Genomic DNA, 22,008 nt, shown 5'->3' with positions numbered 1-22,008 from the left:
GGACTGACCTCACGCAGCCACAGTCAACGAGGGGCAGCAGCCTAGAAGGCCCACAGTGGTCTGACTCATACATCCAGCTCTTGCTGATGGCTGTGGATGAGGGCTCTGCTTCCCCTATAGTTCTCTCCAGTAGGCCAGACCAGTTTCATTTCACAGGGCTGCCAGGGCCGTGTCCCAAGAGGGTGAAGCTGCAAGTTTCCTTAAGGCCCAGCCTCAGAAGTCTTCCAGTGTCACTCCTGCCACATTCTGCTGGATAAAGCAGATCACACAGCCAGCCCAGTGAATGGAAGTAGAATTTATCTTTGGTGGAATGAGAGCTCAATTCCCATTCTGAGCGTGATACCAAGATAAAAGGAGTGTGTGGCCACGATTACTCAGAGAGCATCAGTGTGACACATCTAGACCCTGTGCAGCTCCAGAGCCCGGGACTAACACGACCACAGTCATACCTCCTGCTGCAGCTTTGACCCAACAAGGCTGATGACTCCTGGTTTCCCTACGAGTGCCAGTTCACTAGAGAAGAAACCCTAATGCGCCTTGCTCAGGTTCTATTGCACATGGTGACAAACCACAGGAAAATGGCCTCTCCCTCTGTTGTTATTGTTCATTCACTCAGTCGTGTCTGACTCTTTGCAACCCCACAAACTGCAGCACGCCAGTCTTCCCTGTTCTTCACCATCTCCTGGAGCTTGCTCAAACTCATGTCCATTGAGTTTGTGATGCCATCCAACCATCTTGTCCTCTGTCGTCCCCTTCTCCTCCTTCCTTCAATCTTTCCCAACATCAGGGTCTTTTCTAATGAGTTGGCTCTTTGCTTCAGGTGGCCAAAGTACAGGAGCTTCAGCTTCAGCATCAGTCTTTTCAATAAATATTCAGGATTGATTTCTTTTAGGTTTGACTGGTTTGATATCCTTGTAGTCCAAGGGACTCTCAAGAGTCTTCTCCAATACCAAAGTTCAAAAGCATCAATTCTTCAGCACTCAGCCTTCTTTATGTGAGTGTCCAGGAGTCTCCAGAAGAGGCATGGGCAGATAGACAAGGGCACTGAATATAACAGACTTGGAAGCTGGAATAAGTCCTTTTAAAGGCATAAGTCCTTTCGAAGGAGGTCACCATTACTGCAGAAAGACTGAAAACCATAATCACAGAAAACTAAGCAATCTAATTACATGGACCAGAGCCTTGTCTAACTCAATGAAACTATGAGCCATGCCGTGTAGGGCCACCTAAGATGGACAGGTCCTGGTGGCGAGTTCTGACAAAATGTGATCCACTGGAGAAGGAAATGGCAGACCACATCAGTATTCTTTCCTTAAGAACCCCATGAACAGTATGAAAAGGTGAAAAGATATGACACTGGAAGATGAACTCCCAAGGTCAGTAGGTGTCCAATATGCTACTGGAGATCAGTGGAGAAATAACTCCAGAAAGAATGAAGGGATGGAGCCAAAGCAAAAACAACACCAGTTGTGATGTAGTGGATGTGACTGGTGATAGAAGCAAAGCCCAGTGCTGTAAAGAGTGATGTTGCAAAGGAACCTGAAATGTTAGGTCCATGAATTAAGGCAAATTGGAAGTGGTCAAACAAGAGATGGCAAGAATGAGCGTTGGCATTTTAGGAATCAAAGAGCTAAAATGGACAGGAATGGGTGAATTTAACTCAGATGACCATTATATCTACAACAGTGGGCAAGAATCCTTTAGAAGAAATGGAACAGCCATCATAGTCAACAAAACAGTCCAAAACGCAGTACTTGGATGCAATCTCAAAAACTACAGAATGATCTCTGTTCGTTTCCAGGACAAACCATTCAATATCATGGTAATCAAAGCATATGCCCCGACCAATAATGCTAAAGAAGCTAAAGTTGAATGGTTCTATAAAGACCTGCAAGACCTTTTAGAACTAACACCCAAAAAGATGTCCTTTTCATTATAGGGGACTGGAATGCAAAAGTAGGAAGTCAATAAACACCTGGAGTAATAGGCAAATTTGGCCTTGAAGTACAGAATGAAGCAGGGCAAAGGCTCATAGGGTTTTGCCAAGAGAATGCACTAGTCATAGTAAACACCCACTTGCAGCAACACAAGAGAAGGCTCTACACATGGACATCACCAGATGGTCAACACTGAAATCAGATTGATTATACTGTTTGCAGACAAAGGTGGAGAAGCTCTATACAGTCAGCAAAAACAAGACCAGGAACTGACTGTAACTCAGAACATGAGCTACTTATTGCCAAATTAAGATTTAAATTTAAGGAAATGGGGGAAACAACTAGATCATTCAGGTATGACCTAAATCAAATCCCTAACGATTATACAGTGAAAGTGAGAAATAAATTTAAGGGATTAGATCTGATAGACAAAGTGCTTGATGAACTATGGACAGAGGTTCATGACATTGTACAGGAGACAGGGATCAAGACCATCCCCAAGAAAAAGAAATGCAGAAAAGCAAAATGGTTGCCTGAGGAGGCCTTACAAATAGTTGTGAAAAGAAGAGAAGTGAGAGGCAAAGGAGAAAGGGAAAAATATACCCATTTGTATACAGAGTTCCAAAAAATAGCAAGGACAGATAAGATGGTCTTCCTCAGTTATCAATGTAAAGAAATAGTAGATAACAATAGAATGGGAAAGACTAGAGATCTCTTCAAGAAAATTAGAGATACCAAGGGAACATTTCATGCAAAGGTGGGCTCGATAAAGGACAGAAATGGTATGGAAATAACAGAAACAGAAGATATTAAGAAGAGGTGGCAATAATACACAGAAGAACTGTATAAAAAACATCTTCAAGACCCAGATAATCACGATGGTGTATCACTCACCTACAGCCAGATATCCTGGAATGTGAAGTCAAGTGGGCCTTAGGAAGCATCACTAAGAACAAAGCTAGTGGAGGTGATGGAATTCCAGTTGAACTATTTCAAATCCTAAAAGATGATGCTGTGAAAGTGCTGCACTCAATATGCCAGCAAATTTGGAAAGCTCACCAGTGGCCACAGGAAAAGGTCAGTTTTCATTCCAATCCCAAAGAAGAGCAATTCCAAAGAATGTTTAAACTACTGCACAATTGCACGCACCTTACATTCTAGTAAGTAATACTCAAAATTCTCCAAGTCAGGCTTCAGCAATACATGAACTGTGAACTTCTAGATGTTCAAGCTGGCTTTAGAAAAGGCAGTGGAACCAGAGATCAAATTGCCAACATCTGTTGGAACATCAAAAAGGCTAGAGAGTTCCAGAAAATCATCGACTTCTGCTTTATTGATTATGCCAAAGCTTTTCACTGTTGGATCACCACAAACTGTGGAATATTCTGAAAGAGATGGAAATACCACACCACCTGACCTACCTCTTGAGAAATCTGTATGCATGTCAGGAAGCAACATTTAGAACTGGACATGGAACAACAGACTGGTTCCAAATAGGAAAAGGAGTACATCAAGGCTGTATACTGTCACCCTGTTTATTTAACTTATATGCAGAGTACATCATGAGAAATGCTGGGCTGGAGGAAACACAAGCTGGAATCAAGATTGCAGACAGAAATATTGATAACCTCAGATATGCAGATGACACCATCCTTATGACAGAAAGTGAAGAAGAACTAAAGAGCCTCTTGATGAAAGTGAAAGAGGAGAGTGAAAAAGTTGGCTTAAAGTTCAACATTCAGAAAACTAAAATCATGTCATCCGGTCCCAGCACTTCATGGCAAATAGATGGGAAAACAGTGGAAACAACAACAAACTTTATTTGAGGGGCTCCAAAATCACTGCAGATAGTGACTGCAGCCATTAAAATCAAAAGACACTTACTCCTTGTAGGAAAAGCTATGACTAACCTAGACAGCATATTAAAAAGCAGAGATATTACCTTGCCAACAAAGGTCCATCTAATCAAAGTTACAGAAATTTTAGTAGTCATGTATGGATATGAGAGCTGGACTACAAAGAAAGCTGAGTGCCAAAGAATTGATGCTTTTGAACTGTGGTGTTGCAGAATACTCTAGAGATTCCCTTGGACTGTAAGGAGATCCAACCAGTCCATCCTAAAGGAAATCAGCCCTGAATGTTCATTGGAAGGACTGATGTTGAAGCTGAAACTCCAATACTTTGGCCACCTGATGCGAAGAGCTGACTGATTGGAAAAGACCCTGATGCTGGGAAAGACTGAAGGTGAGAGGAGAAGGGGTTGACAGAGGATGAGATGGTTGGATGGCATCACCAACTCAATGGACATGAGTTTGAGCAAACTGGGAGTTCATAATGGATAGGGAGGCCTGGCATGCTGCAGTCCATGGGGTTGCAAAGAGTCAGACATGACTGAGTGACTGAACTGAACTGACCTGAACCATTACCCCTATCATATTTTGGCCTCAAGCCAAACTACAAGGAGGGAACACAGCCTCACCCATCAGCAGAAGATTGGTTGAAAGGTTTAATGAGCTTTGAGCATGGCCCAGCCCACCAGAGCAAGATCCAGTTTTCCCCACAGCCAGTCTTTCCCATCAGGAAGCTTCCACAAGCCTCTTTCCTCCTTCATCTGAGGGCAGACAGAATGAAACCTACCTTCACAGAAAACTAACCGAACTGATCACATGGATCACACCCCTGTCTATCTCAATGAAACTATGAGCCATGCCATGTAGAGTCACGACCCATGCCAATAAAGCACATGAGCCATGCCAATAAATGGCAGAAATGGTATGGATCTAACAGAAACAGAAGATATTAAGAAAAGGTGGCAAGAATACACAGAAGAACTATGCAAAAAAGATCTTAATGACCCAGATGACCACGATGGTGTGAATACTCACTTAGAACCAGACATCCTGGAGTTTGAAGTCAAGTGGGCCTTAGGAAGCATCACTACAAACAAGCTAGTGGAGGTGATGCCAACTGAGCTATTTCAAATCCTAAAAGATGATGCTGTGAAAGTGCTGCACTCAATATGCCAGCAAATTTGGAAAACTCAGCAGTGGCCACAGGACTGGAAAAGGTCAGTTTTCATTCCAATCCCTAAGGAAGGCAATGACAAGGAATGTTCAAACTAGCACACAATTGCACTCATCTCACACGCTAGTAAAGTAATGCTCAAAATTCTCCAAGACAGGCTTCAACAGTACATGAACCATGAACTTCCAGACGTTCAAGCTGGATTTGGAAAAGGCAGAGGAACCAGAGATCAAATTGCCAACATCTGTTGGATCACCAAAAAAGCAGGAAAGCTCGAGAAAAACATCTACTTCCGCTTTATTGACTATATCAAAGTCTTTGACTGTGTGGATCACAACAAACTTGGAAAATTCTTAAAGAGATGGGAATACCAGACCACCTGATTTGCCTCCTGAGAAATCTGTATACAGGTCAAGAAGGAACAGTTAGAACTAGACATGAAACAACGGACTGGTTCCAAATTGGGAAAGGAGTACAACAAGACTGTGTATTTTCACCCTGCTTATTTAACTTATATGCAGAGTACATCATGCAAAATGTCAGGCTGGATGAAGCACAAGTTGGAATCAAGATCACCGGGAGAAATATCAATTACCTCAGATTTGCAGATGACACCACCAGAAAGCGAAGAAGAACTAAAGCGCCTCTTGATGAAAGTGAAAGAAGAGAGTGAAAAAGTTGTCTTAAAACTCATGTCAATCAAAAAGCTAAGATCATGGCATCTGGTCCCATCAGTTTATGGCAAATAGAAAGGGAAACAATGGAAACAGTGACAGACTTTATTTTCTTGGGCTCCAAAATTACTGCAGATGGTGACTGCAGTCATGAAATCAAAAGACACTTGTTCATTGAAAGAAAAGCTATGACCAACCCAGACAGCATATTGGAAAGCAGAGACATTACTTTGCCAACAAAGGTCCAACTCATCAAGGCTACAGTTTTTCCAGTAGTCATGTATGGATGTGAGAGTTGGAGTATAAAGAAAGCTGAGCATGAAGAATTGATACTTTTGGACTGTGGTGTTGGGCAAGACATTGAAAGTTCCTTGGACTGCAAGGAGATTAAACCAGTCCATGATAAAGTAAATCTGTCTTGAATATTCGTTGGAAGGACTGATGCTGAAGCTGAAACTCCAATAATTTGGCCATCTGATGCAAAGAGCTGACTCATTGGAAAAGACCGTTATGCTGGGAAAGTTTGAAGGCAGGAGGAGAAGGAGATGACAGAAATGGTTGGATGGCATCACCAACTCAATGGACGTGAGTTTGAGCAAGTTTCAGGAGATGGTGAAGGACAGGGAAGACTGGCGTGCTGCAGTCCTTGAGGTTGCAATGAGTCAGGCACAACTGAGTGACTGGACAAGAACAACAACCTTATTTTTCTTATTAAGATATTTTGTCTATCTTTAGGATCAGCTTGTTCTTATTAGAATCTTCTCTATACAAGATTATGTTATCTGTGAAAAATGATATCTTCACTTCTTCCTTTCTATTGTGAATGCCTTTTATTTGTTTTGCTTGCTTATCTGTCCTAATTAAAATCCCCATTCCAATGCTGAATAGAAGTAGGAAGAGTGGACATCTGTGTCTTGTTCCCAATAATAGGAGAGAGACTTTTTAGTCTTTTACCATTTAGTATTATGTTAGTGTAAGCTTTATGATGATTCCCTCTGTGAATTTGAGGTAACGGCCTTTTATTCCTATTTTTTGAATTATTGTATCATGAAAGGGTGTTGGGTTTTGTTAAATCCTTTGTCAGTACCTATTTAAATAATCATGTATTTTGTGCTTTATTGATTAGTATGGTATAGTGCATTGATTTTTGGACATTAAACCATGCTTGCCTTTCTGGGATAAATTTCCCTGGTTATAATGTATAATATTTGTATATGCTGCTATATTATGTTTGATAATATTTTGATGATAGTTTTTGCATCTATATGCATAAGAACTACTGGTCTGCAGTGTGTGTGTGTGTGTGTGTGTGTGTGTGTGTGTTCTTTTTTTTCCTTGTGATATCATTTTCTGATTTAGGTATCAGGGTAATACTGACCTCATAGGATGAGGAGGAAAGTGTTCACACCTTTTTAGTTTATGGAAGAGTCAGTAAAGTAAGGAGTCAGTAAAATTGGTGTTGATTCTTCTTTAAATGTTTAATAGCATTCACCAGTGAAGTTAACTGGTCCTGAGTCTTTAGATTTTGAGAAGCTTTTAAATCATTAATTCTATCTCTTTACTCATCATTCGTCATTTAAGACTTTATATTTCTTCTTGGTTCAATTTCAGTAATTTGTGTCTTTCTAAGAGTTTTTCATTTTCTCTAAATTATCTAATATTTTGGTGTCAGTTGCTCATAGTGTCCCCTTATAATCCGTGTTATTTCTGTAAGATAGGCTTTGTGGTTCCCCCCTTAATTCCTGATTTTAGTCATTTGCATCTTCTCACCTTCTACTGTCAGTTTAGCTAAAGCTTAAGTTGTTTCATTGATCTTACCAAAGACCAACTTTTATCGATTCATGCTCATTATTATCATTTTTTCTCTGTTTCAGTGACAGTTATTTCCCCTGCAATGAGAAGCCTGAGCTATTACTCTTCACAGAATGTAGCCTTGGGGATTCATGCAATTCTGTCCACTAGGACTGTAATTTTATCTGTGCTCTTTTCACTGTTTCTTACTTTCTCTCCTCTCAGAGCTTCGGGCTGTCTGCATCTACTGTCATCACACCTAGCTGCTAGATTTCACAAATTGCTCATTAATTACTGTATTGTTTTTAACATTGTTCTGCTCCACAAATTGCTCCACAGTCTGATTCAGTTCAATCACCCCCTTGGCAGGAGCAGAGAATTCCCAGTAATTCCCAGTCCTTGAGGTTTGCTCCCACTCTGTCGGCTTCCCAGATAGCTCAACTGGCAAAGAATCCACCTGCAATTCAGGAGATCCCAGTTTGATTCCTGGGCTGGGAAGATCCCCTGGAGAAGGGATAGGCTATCCCCTCCAGTATTCTTAGGCTTTCTTTGGTAGTTCAGACTGTAAAGAATCTGCCTGTAATGTGGGAGACTTGGGTTCGATCCCTGGGGAGATCCTCTGGAGGAGGGCATGGCAACCCACTCTAGTATTCTTGGACTAGAGGCCATGGTGTCACACAGAGTCAGACATGACTGAGTGACTAAGCACAGCACAGCACTGTTGGAGAGGATCTTTGCACTATGATACAAACCTGAAGGGAGGAGAGGAGAGTTTTGCTCTTTGCTGGCTGCCTCACACAACCCTCTATGCAGCAAGAACTGTGTGAGGTGGGAGGTGAAGTGCAGGAGCACTGGGGCTATGATACAACTTCTGCCAAACCTCCCAGCCTGCCCAGAGAGGATATGATGGGCCAATGTCCCTGGCTGCTGAGTCAACATCTGGAATGAGTCTTTAGCCTTAGGAAGCTAGGAAGCTTCCACTCAGCTGCCCAGCCCCCTGGAGCAGCTCTCACATAACACAGAACTTAGAGAAAGGGGGGACTCTGCTCTTCAGCAGCTGTCCTTTCCAGATTATCCCACTGTATAGTACAACTTGAGAACGGGGCATCTGTAACTACCCGGATGCTGACACCCACTTGATACAGACCTTTCTTAGGATAGGGCTGTGAAAAATGTTATTTTCTACTGTTCAACGGCTGCCAAAACGACCTACTGTAGCTTTTCTACAGGGAGTAGGGGAGGATGGGAACTGCCACTCAGTTTTGATAACCACAGGAAGAGTCGTTCAACAAGGTGGAGCTAAGAAAACTTGCAGAATCACTAGTTCATCTGGAAAAACTCCCACTGGTTTTGGTGCTGTGTTTTCGCAGATTTCATTGCATAAGTCATGCTCCATTTGTTGTAAGCCCTTGATCAGTCATGAATGACTGAGTGACTGTCTTCACTGACTTTACCAATTTAGTATTTGTGTCTCCCTGTGGCCCTCACACCATTGTTTTGCCTTCATCGTGATTTTCTTAAGGTATCTTTTTAAAAAGTGAGATTTATAAAAGTCAGCAGCATTTGCAAGAATATTTTTAATGTTACTATATAAAATCTTTACCTCATTCATCAGGGTGCTGCTTCTGGCATTTATTTGTCTAAATTGTTAAGATTTCCTCAACCTAACCCCCACCCCACACACATATTCCCCAAATTTGTAAGCTCTCATGCCCTACTCCCTGTTTAATTTGAATCTTCTCCAGCTTCAGCTGCAATCTCTCTCCATTTAGGATGCATTTTAATAAATAGCAAAGCCAATCACCCCTTGCCAACATTTCTTTTGTATGAACTGAATATCATGTGAGTAAAACTAATTTTCTTTATTTTATTTTTCACAATGCAACACTGAGACCTTAAAATATTTCTGCTAGCTACTCTTACACTTTTTTTACACATCTACTTTTAAGATAACAAATGTACAATTTTTTAAATCTTTATTTTGTTATTATTTTCCATGGGGTTTAGTACAATTTTCCAAACATACAGATATTCACTGGCAAAAAAATCTAAATTGTTTGAATGGATTTCTGAAAATTTATTTCTTGAGTTGTTGTATTACTCAATGTCTCAGTTTGCTAGGACTGCTAAAACAAAATATCACAAACTAGTTTAAAAAACAGCAATTAATTGTCTTAGAGTATCACGTAGAAGTCCTAGATCAAGGTGTCAGCAAGGCTGGTTCTTCTGAGAGCTATGGGAGGGAATCTGTTTCACATCTCTATCCCAGATTCTAGTGGTTTCCTGACAATCTTTGGCATGACTTGGCTTATAGAAGCATCACTCCAATCTACTTATTTTTTTTTCAAGTTTCTTTTTCCTTTTGTGCTATATCTAAATTTCCCCATTTTATAAGGACACCAGCCATATTGCATTAGAGGCCCACTCTCTCCAATATGATGTCATCTTTTTTTTTAATTAACTGATTTTAATTGGAGAATAATTGCAATATTGTAATGGTTTTTGCATAACATCAACATGAATCGGCCACAGGTGTACCTCCCCATCCTGAACACCACTCCAACCCCCTCCCCACCCTATCTCTCTGGGTTGTCCCAGAGCACTGGCTTTGGGTGCCCTGCTTCATACATTGAACTTGCACTGTTATCTCTGGTACGTATGGTAATGTACATGTTTCAATGCTACTCTCTCTAAGTATCCACCCTCACCTTCTCCCATTGAGACCAAAAGTCTGTTCTTTACATCTGTGTCTCCTTTTGCTGCCCTGCATGTAGGATTGTGGTTACTGTCTTTCTAAATTCAATATATATGCGTTAATATACAGTATTTGTCTTTCTCTTTCTGACTTACTTCACTACGAATAATAGGCTCCAGGTTCATCCACCTCATTAGGACTAACTCAAATGTGTTCTTTTTATAGCTGAGTAGTATTCCATTGTGTATATGTACCACAACTTCCTTATCCATTCACCTGCCGATAGACATCTAGGTTGCATCCATGTCCTGGCTATTATAAACAGTGCTGTGATGAACACTGGGGTACACATGTCTCTTTCAATTCTGGTTTCCTCTCTATGTATGCCCAGCAGTGGGATTTCTGGATCGTACGGCAGTTCTATTCCCGGTTTTGTAAGGAATCTCCACACTGTTCTCCATAGTGGCTGTGCCAGTTTACATTCCCACCAACTGTGCAAGAGGGTTCCCTTTTCTCCACACCCTCTCCAGCATTTACTGTTTATAGACTTTTTGATGATGGCCATTCTGATCAGCATGACATGATACCTCATTGTGGTTTAGATTTGCATTTCTCTACTAATGAGTAATGTTGAGCATCTTTTCATGTGTTTATTAGCCATCTGTATGTCTGCTTTGGAGAAATGTCTGTTTAGGTCTTTTGCACACCTTTTGATTGGGTTGTTCATTTTCTGGTATTGAGCTGCACAAGCTGCTTGTATATTTTGGAGGTTCTTTATGATATCATCTTACACAATTATATCTGCAACAACCCTATTTCCAAATGAGGTAAAAATCCGGGTCACTCTTGCTTAAAACTTCAACATATGAACTTGGGTGAGGTAGAGACAAAATTCAAACTGTAACACTCAGCAACTTAATTTATATATTTTTCTAGCTTTCTTTATGTTATTTTTCAGATCATTAATATCAATAAAGAAATTGTGAGGAAATAGATGGTAATGAAAAAAAGTGTTAACCACACTGAATTTTTCCTATAGTAAGATACTCTCTGAACAAATTGAAGAAAATCAAATTCATTTGATCTATGCCTTTGTACATCCTTGTACATCCTTCAGATCTATGTGTTGATGTGGGAATTTAAAAGGAGAAAGTTTTACCAGAGGCATCATTAGCTTTTGTCTCAAAGCAAACACTGTCCATATGTAAGGAGAATTTTCATAGTTCACATGGACTGTGACCTAATTAACTAACCATATTACCAAGTCTCTACTTCTCTTTGTTTAATGAGCTCAAAAAATCAACTCAGGGTTACATACCAAGCAAGCATACATTGATAAATTGATCATGACTGTTAAATTTCTTCTCCTCCCTTCCTTGTCTTCTTTAAATAAAAATACATCCTCTAGTTTCTAGAGGAAGAGAACATACACCTCACCAGATAGAGAAGCTGTTGAGAATTCAAAGACAGTTACTTGTCAGTCTGGAAAATAAACACAAGCAGGTAGATCAGGGAAGAACACAAGTGCCGGGAGCCAGCGAGGGAAATCCTACCCATGGCAAAGGTCAATTGGGGAAGAGGCCTGATGGGCAAAGGCTAATCAGGGCTCGAGGAACCCCCTGGACTTACCTGAGCATCTACCCCAAAGAAAACTGGAGTCTGACTGCTTTACTATCTTACGCCTCTTACCAAGTCCTCTAATACTTACAGGGGCTTTCCCCCAACCACCTTTCTCTGAAAACATTAATTCAGAGCTGTAGTTTAAAAGTTCTCCTCGGCTTAATAGGAGTGTTCCAATCCAAGCCCCTCTGATAGCTTTCTAACTTGCATGACAAGTTTGTCCGGGCTCTTACAACTATGAGTGTGACTGTTTATAGCCTCCCAGCCATGCAAGGACAGAAAGTCTGATATTCTAAAATACAGAAATCTGTTGAAGAAGTTAAAATCATTAGAATAGTACTAAAAGAGATTTCATTGTTGAATCAATGCTTGCTGCAAAGTTTCTTGTATCTGTTGTATCCTTGGAAATATATTAATCACATATAGAGAATATAAGTAGTAGCCTTTGATTTAACCACATCAGATCTTAAGTTAATAAATTCCTTTCTTGTAGCTCACTACACCTGTACCTTATAGGAATGTAACCTTGTCATGTGTATAGCACCTGACTTTAGGAAAATCAACTTAAAAGAATATAAGCCTTTTTCTAGCTAACTAACCTTTGTTAGGAGAGAGGGCCATAAACTGTTAGCAGGCCACCTGGCCAGAAGATGATGTAAACCACCCAAAACTTTTGTATATCACGAGACATACAAAAATGAGCCCTGATCCTGATAAGGGTCAAGACTGCTGACCCCGCGTGATTTTGGCGTGAATCTATACCTCCCTTTCTCTGTTTCTTATGCGCATAACTTAGGGTATAAAAGCAGCACTGGAAAATAAAGTTTTGGGCCTTGCTCACTGAAGCTTGGTCTCCCCGTGTCGTTCTTTCTCTTTTTCCATCCCTTTCTCTATTCTCCTTTTTCTGGTTGAGATCCTTGGAGCACTGGGCCCTCTGAGTTTACTTATCTGCCTGGGCTTCTAAGACCCACTCGAGGGGGTGCCCTGGTGGGGTGCCTCAAGTGATTTGAGAGGGCGCCTGTGGCCTACGTAAACAGAGCAAGCCCCGTGCTGGGGTTTTATTGGTTTCCAGCGTAAACCAAGGAATCATCAGCCCCTGTCCCTCTCTCTCTTTCTCTCTCTCTCTCTGACGCCGACGCCGTTCATCCCGAGGATACCCTGGGTCATATCGGGGCTGGACCCCGATACACAAGAATCTGAGAACTACCAAAAACAGTAAATTCAACAGTTTTTGGTTCTGGTCTCTCTAGTATAAACTAAACAGAGCCCAAAACTTGAAAGTGAACACTACGGTGTAGACGTAGTGAGATACATGAGAAATCCTTTACTTCTGGCTGATGGAGCAGCAAGGGGACCCTTCAGATTCAGAGACAATGAGGGGAATCTCTGGGGGTGATGAGTGTTTCTCCTTTACTTTAATCTCTCTTATACCCAGTGCCTCAAAGGTCTCACAGTGAGTTTCTAATGTGCCAACAGCAGTGCCAAGAGTGGAGAGGAACAACAGTGTCAGGGAGAAAGACACTTTCCTATGCCCTTCTAGGTTCTTATATCTGGTCTAAGAATTAAATTAATATGACACAGATTAACAGGAGAAAATTAAAAAAGAAAACAACTTAATAACATGTATACATGGGGAAGATCCAGGAAAACTGAGTAATTTGACAAAATGTTCAAGGTCCTCACCTTAAATAACATCCTCTGCTAAGACCAAAACAATATTAAGGGTGGGGAGAGATAGTTATGGCAGGTGATGAGTAAACACAAGAGTAAACAACGGTAATCCATCAGTCAGTTCAGTTGCTCAGTCGTGTCCGACTCTTTGAGACCCCATGGATTGCAACACACCAGGCCTCCCTGTCCATCACCAACTCCTGGAACTTGCTCAAACTCATATCCATCGAGTCCGTGATGCCATTCAACCATCTCATCCTCTGTCATCCCCTTCTCCTCCTGCCTTCAATCTTTCCAGCATCAGGGTCTTTTCAGTGAGTCAGTACTTTGCATCAGGTGGCCAAAGTATTGGAGCTTCAGCATCAGTCCTTCCAATGAATATTCAGGACTGATTTCCTTTAGGATGGACTGGTTTGATCTCCTTGTAGTCCAAGAGACTCTCAAGAGTCTTCTCCAACACCACAGTTCAAAAGCATAAATTCTTTGTTGCTCAGCCTTCTTTGTGGTCCAACTCTCACATCCATACATCAGATCAGTTCAGTTGCTCAGTTGTGTCCAATTCTTTATGACCTCATGGACTGCAGCAGACCAGGCTTCCCTGTCCATCAGCAACTCTACTCAAACTCAATGCCCATTGAGTCGGTGATGCCATCCAACCATCTCATACTCTGTCATCCCCTTCTCCTCCTGCCTTCGATTTTTCCCAGTCTCACAGTCTTTCCCAGTGAGTCAGTTCTTCACATCAGGTGGCAAAGTATTGGAGTTTCAGCCTCAGCATCAGTCCTTCCAATGTATATTCAGGACTGATTGCCTTTAGGATGGACTGGTTGGCTCTTCTTGTTGCCCAAGGGACTCTCAATTCTTCTCCAACACCACATTTCAAAAGCTTTCTTTATAGTCCAACTCTAACATCCATACATGACTACTGGGAAAACCATAGCTTTGACTAGATGGATCTTTGTTGGCCAAGTAATGCCTCTGCTTTTAAATATGCTGTTTGGGTTGCTATAGCTTTTTTCCAAGGAGGAAGCATCTTTTAATTTCATGACTGCAGTCACGATCTGCAGTGATTTTGGAGTTCAAGGAAATAAAGTTTCTCTCTGTTTCCATCGTTTCCCCATCTATTTTACATGAAGTGATGGGACCGGATGCCATGATCTTCGTTTTTTGAATGTTGAGTTTTAACCCAGCTTTTTCACTCTCCTCTTTCACTTTCATCATAAGGCTCTTCAGTTCCTCTTTACTTTCTGCCATAAGAGTGGTGTCATCTGCATATTTGAGGTCATTGATATTTCTCCTGGCTATCTTGATTCTAGCTTGTGCTTCATCCAGCTCAGCATTTCGCATGATGTGCTCTGCATATAAATTAAATAAGCAGAGTGACAATATACAGCCTTGAAGTACTCCTTTCCCAATTTGGAACCAGTCCATTGTTCCATGACCAGTTCTATCTGTTGCTTCTTGACCTGCATCCAGATTTCTCAGGAGGCAGGTAAGGTGGTCTGGTGTTCCCTTCTTTTCAAGAATTTTCCACAGCCTGTTCTGATTCACAGAGTCGAAGGCTTTGGTGCAGTCAATAAAACAGATGTAGATGTTTTCCAGAACTCTCTTGTTGTTTCTATGATCCAACAGTTCAGTTCAGTGTAGTCACTCAGTCGTGTCCAACTCTTTGCAAACCCATGAGCAGCAGCACGCCAGGCCTCTCTGTCCATCACCAACTCCCGGAGTCCACCCAAACCCATGTCCATTGAGTCAGTGATGCCATTCAACCACCTTATCCTCTGTCGTTCCCTCCTCCTCCTGCCCTCAATCTTTCCCAGCATCAGGGTCTTTTCAAATGAGTCAGCACTTTGCATCAGGTGGCCAAAGTATTGGAATTTCAGCTTCAACATCAGTTCTTCCAATGAATACCTAGGACTGATCTCCTTTAACATGGACTGGTTGGATCTCTTTGCCATCCAAGGGACTCTTTGGCACTCAGCTTTCTTCACAGTCCAACTCTCACACCCATACATGACCACCAGGTAAACCATAGCCTTGACTAGAAGAACCTTTGTTGGATGTTGGCAATTTGATCTCTGGTTCCTCTGCCAGCTGGTAGTGATGCAGATTTAAGTCATTGTCTTCTCCATTGATTAGCATTTCTTCCAGATACAGGAAGATAGACACTCTTACAAACAGAAGTTTCCCCTACAAATGTTTGTTTCTTACAAAAGACAAATTCCCCTTGGTTTTTAGAGCACTTTCTAGGTCTTCTGTTTCTCAGAAAATAACAAGTTTAAACAATTTAATATGGCAAAGAGACATGTTTTAGGTTGGTAAAGTTCTGTGCTCTACCCAACAATACCTTCCAGGAGCCAAATCTGTGAAGAAAGGAACTCTTTCACTGAGTAGAACTGTGGTGCCAATAGAGTGGGGTTAGTCTTGTAGCTTATTGTTCTTCTGCCACTTGGTCTTAAGTGTATCAGAACCATAGGAGTAGGTAGTTTTCCAAAGGCCCAAAACAGAGAACTTGGGGAACTGGGAAATAATTCTGCAACAATGGAGAGGAAAGAGCTTAGGAGAATGGGCTCATAAATTGTTTTGAACTCTTGGGTTCACCCTAGACTCATGCAGACATGAAACAGTAATGAGTTTGTCAAAGACCCTGAGAGCCTCCACACAGTCTCCAGACTGATCACTGGACATGGTATATGCAGAACAGACCTGAAAATCACTGCAAAGTCTTTGAGAATTGAACTGACATTAGAAGAAGCCCACAGAAAGCAAACTATAAAAACAAAAAAACAGAATCTCATTGTTTACATGTCAAGGACATAAACAAAAATCACATGACACATGAAGGGTCATGAAAATCTCAACTCAGATGGGAAAAAAGTAAGAGAGGCAATCAATGTGATGATAGATGTTGGAAACAGATATTATTCAATCTGAAAAACAGAAGAAAAAAATATTGGGGGAAAAAATGTAAAGCCTTTGAGACCTGTAAGACAATAATTAAACATTCAACATTCATGTCATCAGAGTCCCAGAAGAAGATGAGACAGAGTACAGACCTGGGGAAAAGAATTGAAAAAATAATAGTGAAAACTTGCTAAGATTGTCAAAATACATGAAAAAACAGATTCAAGAGATACAGTGAATCCTAACAAGGATAAACCCAGAAAACTTATACCCAGACACAAGCTGCTGAAAACTTAAAATGAAGGAACATCTGTGTGTGCATCATTAAAAATGATGTGTTATCTAGAGAGGAATAACAATTCAAACAATTATGGGTCTCTCATCAGAAATCATGAAAGCTAAAAGGAAGTGGCACCATATTTTTAAAGTGCTGAAAAAAATATTGTCAATTCAGGATCCTATTTTCATTGAAACAATCCTTTAGGAAAGAGACTCATATGGAGGAAAACTAAGAAGATTCATTGTCAGAAGACTTGCTAAAAGAAATTCGTTAAGCCAAAGAGAAGAAATACTAGAAGGAAAACTGGAATAGTTCACACAGTACACCTAAAATAGCTGGATATTATATACAACAATGTGATAAAGTAAGGTGATTTTGAAGGGTGTAGAGAAGGAAGACCATCCGAGCTTTGGGGACCCAAGGACCTACACTGTGGTTAGTATTCTTATTTTCTTTTTACCTGGTATATCACAAAAGGTATGTAACTGAGAAGGTCTCTATGGGGCCTTCCCAGGACAGACCCCATATGCTCTGTTTTAGCTCCTCTCAGAAGTACCTAGATAATAGCACATTTCCCGAGTTAATTTTCAGATGCTAAAACCACCACCAAATGGAAGACTGCTTGATCACCATGAGCACATACCTACTGGTGCCTAAGGATTGATAATGTTAATCCCTGTGACACCACTCTTTTACCTCACCATCAACCCATCAGAGAATCGTGCCCCTGATGATCATGTACCCTGGAATGCCCTTCCCTTCCCTGGCCTTTAAAAAATTTTTTTGCTGAAACTTTTCAGGAATTTCAGGATTTTAGAACATGAGCACTTGCTCTCCTTGTTTGCCACTGTGAAATGGAATATCTCCTGCCATATGGGTAAATAAGGATGTCACAGCCTTCAGGGATTCCAGCCTCCAACACCAGCTCTCTGGCAGCCGTTAGCCACTCCCCACAGGAAGGGCTGATGGGCTTTGGGGCGATGTAGAAAGCATAAACCACAGCCATCCACCGCATGCATGTGCCACTCCTTACATTGAATGAGGAATTAAGGATGTAAATAATCAAGAAACAGGATGCTTGCCCCAGATAGCTGAGATGCATATAAAAGCAATGATTGCAGTGAGCCCAGACACTTACTTCTTCCCATACACAGAAGAGTGCTAAATTCCTCAATTTGAGATATCTGCTTTTCCTTAATTAACAATAATCTTTTATGATATTCAGACTACCTGTCCCTTGCTGAAAACTTTTATATAATCTGGTTTCTGCCCCTACTTCCTTGGAAACAGTTCTTTTAGAGTCACTTGAGATACTCTTTTCCAGACTTGACTTCCTAACAAATCCCACTAAATAAATATAACTCTCAACTTTTAGGTTGCATGTACTTTTTTTTTTCCAGTCAGCACCACCTTTATAATAAATGCTGTACTTTTTTCACCACAACCTAATGTCAGTAGATTGACTTTATTGAGTATGAGATGTGAACCCAAGTTTAGTTTGGTAACAGGTGTACTGGTAATCCGGAAAAGACAAAAGGCACAGAAAACAGAAACAAGAAAAACTTTGGAAAGACTCTCTCTCTGTAACCAAAGGATCAAGAAAAGGGCAGCCTGGAAAGAGAAAAATTTCAGAAAATAAACTACATATGGGACAAAATAGGAGCCTGACCTCCCTGCTCAAAACTAAAAGCTCAGAGGAAAGCCTGTATTTCCTTCCTCACTCATATGCAACCCTGTGATCATCATCTCCTGCCAAGATTGTGTTAGAAAATACTGAGAGGAGAGCCTGGGCTTCCATCTCCACTGGGTGGCTCCAAGGAGCCTTTCTGCTCCCTCCCAGTATGTGTCTGAGGAAGTCCAGTGGAAACCTGCAACTTTCATCACTGTTGTCTTTGGAGCACATGTGTCAACAGAGCCAAGTAGGGTGCTAGAACCTCCTCCCTACAGACAGGAAGCACCCCTCCCCTTAGACCACCAGTTTAAACACCAGTTTTGCTAAAGACAAAAGAAAGAAAGGTTGGGGAGGCCACTTGAGGGGAGGTGAACAGAAAAGCAAGATAAAAGTTAGGTTTCCTATGCAGATTTAAGCCCAAGCCTCCACTTGGTGGCTCCAAGGAGCCTTTCCCCTCCCTCTCAGAGAGAGAAACACTGTTACAAATGGAGATTTCCTTTATAAATGTAAATTTCCCTTACAAAAGAGTAACTTCTCAGTTTTCAGAGTTTATCCAGCATCTGTTGTTTCTCAAAATAGCTCAAATTAATCCCAGTGCCAGAGAGGCATATTTTCTGCTTCCCACCTTCCTTATCACAGAAATCCTGGGCTCAGCTTCCAGTCTATCACTGACTAAGGTCCTCAGATGCAGCAGAGTCAGTTAACTCCAATCCCTAGTTCACCTCAGAAACAGAAAAAGAAAAAAAAAATTCAACATAATTCAAGTTTCACCCTCCACATTTCAATAACTCTAATAATTATTTTTAAAATTATTTCCATTGGCCAGTAATAGTAATCTGTGGCTTATTAAAGATGACAGCAAATTTCAGAGACGTTGTATTCTGGAGAGTTATCAGTTGTTGTTATTTATAATTCTGGCTTAGTTGTCATCCATTATCCTATATATTTTCTTCCCTCAAGTGTACATACAAAGTGATCTAAAACATCTCACAGACATTCTTGGAAATTTCTTTCATAATCTCCCTTCCATAATAAGTTATGGTAAATTCTTTATTATTTATAAGTCAAGAATTAGGATGTTATATGTAGATTACAAATAAACACATAAAAACTGCCCAGCATCACTTATTATTAGAGAAATGTAAATCAAAACTACAAGTGGGTGTCACCTCACACCAGTCAGAATGGCCATCATTAAAAAATCTACAAACAGTAAATGCTGGAGAGGATGTGGAGAAAAGTGAACACTCTTGTGCTGTTGGTGGGAATGTAAACTGATACAGCTACTATGGAGAATAGAATGGAGATTTCTTTAAAAACTAGAAATAAAAGTACCATACAACCCAGAAATCCCACTACTGGGTATATACCCTGAGAAAATCACAATTGAAAAAGGCGCATATACCCCAATGTTCAGACTTCCCCAGTGGCACAGCAGTAAAGAATCTTCTGCAATGCAGGAAATGCAGGTTTAATCCCTGGGTAAGGAAGATCCCCTGGGGGAGCACATGGGCACTCAGTCAAGTATTTCTTGCCTAGAGAATCCCATGGACAGAGGAGCCTGGCAGGCCACAGTCCATAGGGTCACAAAGAACCAGACATAATTGAAGTGACTTAGCACACACCCCAGTTTTCACTGCAGCACTATTTAACAATAGCCAGGACATGGAAGCAACCTAGATGTCCATTGACAGATGAATGGATGATGAAAATGTGGTACATACATACAGTGGAATATTACTCAGCCACAGAAACGAACAAATTTTAATCAGGTCTCATGAGGTGGATGAACTAGAGCCTGTTATACAGAGTGAAGTAAGTCACAAAGAGAACAAGAAATAACATGTATTGTTGCATATATATGGGATCTAGAAAAGTGATACTGATGAACCTATTTGCAGAGCAGAAATGGAGACTCAGACATAGAGAACGAACTTATGGACACAGCAGGGGAGGGAGAAGGTAGGATAAACTGAGGGAGTAGCCTTGAAATATACACATTGCCATGTGTAAAATAGCTAAAGGGAAGTTGCAATATAGTGCAGGGAGCTCAGCCTGGTTCTCTGTGACAAGGGATGGGATGGGGTGCGAGGGAGGTTTAAGAGGAAGGGGACATGCCTATACCTATGGCTGATTCATGTTCATGTATCCTGGAAACCAATACAACATTGGAAAGCAATCATCCTTCAATTAAAATAAATTTTTTAAAAGTAAAACATTAGAATGAAATGGGTCCAAGATGGCAGACAAATCAACTTCAACTGGACCTTGATCCTCAATCAGCAAACTAAGTGACACACCCAAAGGCGCCATGACGGGCACTTTAAAGTCACTGTCAAAAGACCCAAAAGTGGGCAGTGGCCCAATTCCTCCCCCAAAATAGTTGGAATAATCCCTCCCACTCACTAGCCTATGAAATTGCCCAGCTCATAATAGCTAACCGCACAACATTTCAAGACCACCACACTCTGTCTGTGTAGTGTGTTTCTCTCTGAATAAATCCATTTCCTACCTATCACTTTATCTCTCACTGAATTCTTTCTGTCATGAGACATCAAGAACCTGAACTTCATTAGGTCCTGAAAACGGATCTGTGATCTCAGTTGGAAGACTGTGGGTTTTGGCTGGGTTCGAGTCCCAACACATGAGTTCAGGTCCCAAAATGAGGTAAATGACTTCAGATGGATTTGAAAACTTTAATTTGAAAATAATAAGATTTCAACATTCTTTCAGAAAACTCTAACATAAATACTTCCTTGATAAAGATAAAAAAGTCAAAAGTAGATTGAGGGTTGGGGGGGAGGATAAGACCAACTAATTACTTTCAGTGTTTTTACAATTTCCAAAATTAAGTTTACCTGATGGCACAGACCATAAATTTGAAAGACTTTTTCACAATGTAACAACTAATACCATCATCTAGGTATACTTTACAACACAAACCTCAATTTTTCCTTTCTTTTAGCTGAAATAATAAAATTTGCTATAATTTGAGAGGGAAAAAATTACCACTCACATTATCCCATATAAAATAATTTAATCACTCTTAAAATAAAGCTTATTTTTACTTTAAAATTTTTCTCATGTGAGGAATGTGCAAGTCAGCATATTGCTTCAGTGACCTACTGAGCTGGCATATGAGATTCATGTGAAAAGAATCAAGTGTAATTTCAGTTTTACCATGAATTATTCACGTGGTACGGCCAACACATGACTTCCTCAGGTCTTGGTGTCCATAAAGGCATCAGATTCTATGATTGTTGAACTACATCCCAGGTCAGTTATTAATTTGAGGCCTTGTGGAACCCTCCAAGATACAAACCCTTTCTGTTTGCCATATTCTGTTTGTATGAAACAGGCTCCATTCAGCCTCCTAGACCTTCCCTGAGTTACACAGGGCAGATTTAATCAGTTGCTTATCAGGGAAAGAAAGAAATACAGAAAAAAAGGAGGAGCAGTCAAGAAACAACAGGACAGCTCTGGGGAAGTGTCCTGATTCCTCCTCAAGGAATATACATGACAATATCTTGGGTCGCCACCCAGGTGGAGGATGGTAACTTTAAGCTGAGCCCAAGACTCTTGGACACCACTCTGGTACCTCACTACCAACCAATCAGAAGACAGTCTGTTCACAGTGGAAGATTTTGAAGACTCTGACCTCCTCCCCTAACGAGTCCGTTTAAAATCTCTCATGATCAAGCAGTATCTTTGGGGTTGGTTATTTGGACACAAGTCCGACT

Source organism: Moschus berezovskii, chromosome 21 (assembly GCF_049115385.1).
Source record: "Moschus berezovskii isolate FMDL1 chromosome 21, NW_MosBer_1.0, whole genome shotgun sequence".
NCBI lineage: Eukaryota > Metazoa > Chordata > Mammalia > Artiodactyla > Moschidae > Moschus > Moschus berezovskii.
Note: the sequence above shows the minus strand (reverse complement) of the source record.